Source organism: Gekko japonicus, unplaced genomic scaffold (genome assembly GCF_001447785.1).
Source record: "Gekko japonicus isolate JY-2015 unplaced genomic scaffold, Gekko_japonicus_V1.1 scaffold1798, whole genome shotgun sequence".
Classification (NCBI taxonomy): Eukaryota; Metazoa; Chordata; class Lepidosauria; order Squamata; family Gekkonidae; genus Gekko; species Gekko japonicus.
The window spans coordinates 39,652-43,982 of record NW_015170336.1 but is presented as its reverse complement, the minus strand read 5'-3'; the positions used below and the strand labels follow the sequence as shown (position 1 = coordinate 43,982).

At 49.7% G+C, this 4,331-nt stretch overlaps 1 protein-coding gene across 1 annotated transcript in view; it reads right to left on the bottom strand.

The window, feature by feature from the left end:
- Positions 1-3,945, bottom strand: part of MOB3B (MOB kinase activator 3B) — a 157,172-nt gene extending 153,227 nt beyond the window's left edge. Inside the window, exon 1 of the mRNA XM_015418151.1 lies at positions 3,719-3,945. The gene's annotated coding sequence lies outside the window, so the exon portion shown is untranslated. The remainder of the gene's footprint in view (positions 1-3,718) is intronic.
- Positions 3,946-4,331: the final 386 nt, after the last annotated feature.

Genomic DNA, 4,331 nt, shown 5'->3' with positions numbered 1-4,331 from the left:
AGTAACAAATACAGTGATCACACAATACAAATAAATAAATCAATCAGAAGTTGTGTTGGTTTCCACCAGCCTAAAGCGTACAGCATAGTTTTAAGCAGAGCTGTTAACTTTATTTCTTGGCAGAGCTCTAGGGCCTTTGAGAGGTTTCTGGCACACAGGAATTTGCCAGATGAAGTATCACTCATCACTTCTTTTAGGATACTCAGAGATGTTTACAAAATTAAATACTAATGAAGTCATTTGCAGTGGTGTGAATGTTAAAGAGCCAATTGATTATCCATTCTGAGCTTAAAAACAAAACAGAACAGTGTTCAGCAACTGACAGACAGCAATACTACATATACACGAGCGATTGGGTTACCTAGTATGAAGTATCTGAGCATGTGAAAACTCATTACTTCCTCAGCAGTCCAAACCAGAGGCTATCAAATCAGACTGCAACTCTTGAAAAAAAAGTTTCGTAAGGTGCCTGAACAAGAATATGAATACCATAAATTACAAAGCGAGCTCAGGTTTGGCTCTGGGCTGTATTTGTGCTTCTAGACCCTGTCCGTCATATGAAAAAAAAGCAGACTGGATTGCAGTTTTTAAATATGAACTGTAAAAACACCCGCCCAGTCAGCCAACTCAGGGTTGCCAGCTGTTCATAAATTTCATGGATTGTTAATTTTGGGAGTGCCATCTAGTATCATTTTTTGAAAAAATGTATTGCACAGGTAGATTTACAAGAACAGCTAGGGCAATACAAACAGGGCACCAGGTTTCCAAATACCCTACCCACCTGAAAAGAAAACTAGGTTTTCTTCCCACATACCGTAAAGGAAAAAGGGGGTCAGCTTAAATCTGCACATTACAGTTATGTACAGTAACAGCCACCACCACCATCACCACCTTTGTATATAACCTTTTTTTAAGGGATTGTTTGACATTCAGGGTTTGCTATCCTTTCAGTTGGTTTTATCTTGTTTTTACTGTTTTAACTACGGGCATATGTTGCCCTATTTGTGAGCCGCCCTGAGCCCGCTTGCGGGGAGGGCGGGCTATACATGTGAATAAATAAATAAATAAATAAATATGGTATGTACTACCTGTACGACAAACTGAATGTGCATCTGGTTTTGCACACATTTGTTACTCTGCCAGAGCTAGCTGCCTAGCATGCACTCACCCTATACAGAAAACTAACTAATCAACTATTTGGTGGGGGGGGGGAAGAGGGGAGTCAGCAGGATGGTAGATGGTGGATATAGTCCCTCCTTCCTAAAGCTAAACAGCTTTTTGGACAGGGCTCCATATGTGCAACTCAGCCAGATCAAGCGAGCAACCGCCCAAGTCCCTTTTTTAGTTCTGAAGACGGACTTTTGTGTCCGAGAAATCTTCCACCAGCTTCAGCTTCCGTGTCACAACGCGTGAGGAGGCAAGGATCCCGCAGGCCACAAACGAAACCACTCCCATAGGTTAACTGGTTTCATCCAAATGTAACGCAGATGTTAAGCTGGCGATCTGTCATCCGGCTCTGCAAAAACGGAAATTGCTGTGTAGGCTAATAAGAGGGTGATAATGACTGTTTGCCAGCTGCTCCGTATTTCACAATTAAAATCATTACAATAATGTGACAGGATATCCATGATTACAGGGGCCCCAGTGAGTTCCGCAAAGGCCCCCATTTGTTTTCAAGCAGGGCTGGAGCATCCACCGCTGACAAGGGTCCGAAGCCGGACAACCAACCCTGGGCCGCTTCTCCGTTTCCCAGCATTTCTCCTGCCTTGTCCTGCTCCTTGGGCTGAGTGGATGGCCCAAGGGCTTGGAAGGGCTCCCCGCCTTGGCCACGCCCACGCCCCTCAAGCAGCCAGCAGGGCCCTGCCGCTTATATAACCGTGTGCCGCTTCCCTCCCTCATGAGCTTAGCCCGGCAGCCACTCCGGGTGAGGGAACACAAGCGGGTCACCCAGCCACCTCGGCCCAGGCTGGGCCTCTTTTCCCCTCAGCCGCCGCCACAAAGACCGTTCGCCAAGGAAAGGGGCTCGCTTTCGAGATTCCCGCCTTGCGGCTGCAGAGAGGAGGGGGCGGCAGAAGGGCTGCTGGGCTGGGCCAGAGTTCAGAAGGGGGCCCCCTCGGTGCTCCCCGCCAGCCAAGTCGCCGTCGCCTCCCCGTCCCGTCCCCCCCAATCATCACCGCAGACAACACTTGTTGATGCCGGATCTCAGCTTGGTTCTTCACCTCCAGGCAGAGATACAGATCAGTCCTGTGCAGCGCGGCAGACCCAGACTAACCGGTCAGCGACGCCCTCGAGGCAGTAAAAGAAGAGCTCCCTGAGCAGAAGCCGGGTCCGATCCCTTAAGTCGGGGGAAAGGCAGGGCTGGAGCCACCGAATCTGGCCCCCTTGGGATGGGGGGTTGGGGGGGGGGAGAGAAGGAGTGCTCCTTGCCAAGTTTGTCTCCGCAAATGTCCTCGCGTTTCAAAGACGAGTTCAGAATGCTGCTCTTTCCAAAGCCTTCCCACCCTGATCTTCTCACTTCCAGTTATTGGGTTTTTTCGGTTTTTTTTTTACAAACAATAGACACGGTGACCAAAGCTCACGCACCGTTTCGTTGCGGTGGGGCGCTGCTTTCCCTCCTCCGTTTTGAAAGCACGCCAGGCGCTTGAAAAGAGTGTGCAAATGCAACTTCCGGTATCTGTGTTAGGTGTGTGCTGTTTGAAAGGTTTGTTCATCCTTACTGGAAAGGGTTTTTTAAAAAATAAAATTGGAAGGGAGCTCCCACTCCAGCACTGCATTCAAAGGAGGGGCTGAGAAGCCAGATGTCGGACAGAATTTCCAAAAAAAGAGAAGATTCCGGCCAGCTCCCAGCACCAAATCTTCAGCTTCTTCCAGAGGGGAGGGAAAAAACCCTCTGATCTGTGGAATGCGGTTGTGTCATGCATGGGGATCTTTAATTTTTAAAAAATCTAGGTAGACTGGCTGCTTTAACAAAAGCCACAACATCCCACCGCAACCTCCCTCTCTCTTCACCAGGTACTAAACTCTCGCCCCCAGTCCCCACTTTTCTTTTTTACATTCCTTCTTTCCATATTCTGCTTCCTGAGAAAAGCCGTGGAACAGAAGCAACAGCCAAGCACATGACTCCAAGGAGGCAAGGCTTTTAAAAGAAACGCTTGCAGGCTCTTAATTCAAACCATCAAGCAACCATTGGGGGCGAGGGAGAGAGAGAAGGGACGAGAAATTAAGTGCCCTTCCTTGGGATTTTTAAAAAAAATAGATTATTCTTATAATTTGCCAGAAAAGAAGCCCCGAGTCCCTTTTCAACACAACCTAGTGTGACTTGCTTGCGAGTAAAAATGCCCAGAATCGGGCTGCTGCAACGGCGCGATCTCAGCCATACTTTGAAATCAATCCCAACTAAACCCCCTCCCAACCCGCGACTTACTTCCGAGTAAACTTGAGTTGGCTCGGGTTGCGATTCCGCTGCAGGGCTCCGCGGGGGAGAGGCGAAGAGAGGAGGGCTTGCCAACTCCACGCGATTGCACAATCAAAGATGCGCAATTTTTTTCCTGCGCTCCTCTGCCCCCTAAGGAAACACACACGCCCTCCGCCTGCCTTTGCCACTCCAGATCGAGCTCCTGAGAGACGCCAGATTCAGGGGGAAGGGAAACCGAGGCGCGCAGCGGAGAGACAACCCGACCGGCCGACCCAAGAGGCAGCGGCTCCTCTGGGATTTTACCTTCAGTCCTGGGGCTGGCTGCAGTTTCTCGCCTTTTTTTCTCGCTGCTTCCACTGGCCGGGGGGAAGGAGATCCTCTGCAATCCCAAGCAAGTGAATCCCAAACAGAGAAGCCCGTGAGAGATCACAGCGGGGAGGGAGGCATGCCCACGCCGCTTTCCTTTCCGCGTGGAGGGAAGGGGGGAAAATCCCGTCTCTTTCGCCTGCGATGCCGCTGCGACATCAACAAAACGCCCAGGACTGTGGCGGGATTCACACTGTTGAATGTTGGCCTGCATGAGAGCAACCCCCTGGCGGACGCTGGTGGGCATCGCAAGCGCCGGTCAGGAGCACAGGGAACGTCACTAAAGTTTCCCTCTCGAGCAAAAAGGGGGGAAAGAGAGACAGAGGGGGAGAGGGAGGGAGAGAGAGAATCGATTTAAGGTGAAGAAAACAGCAAAACGAAGGCCATCTATTCTAGGCTATATGTTTGTTCTCAGTTTTGCTTCTGTTACAGGAGGAAGGAGGAGCACTTTTTCCAGGGTCAGTGCATTGCATTAGACCATGCGTTAAAGGTTGGGGTATACATTTATTCCATTTGTTTTTTAAAAATTGCTAAATGAAGAAACAGAGTG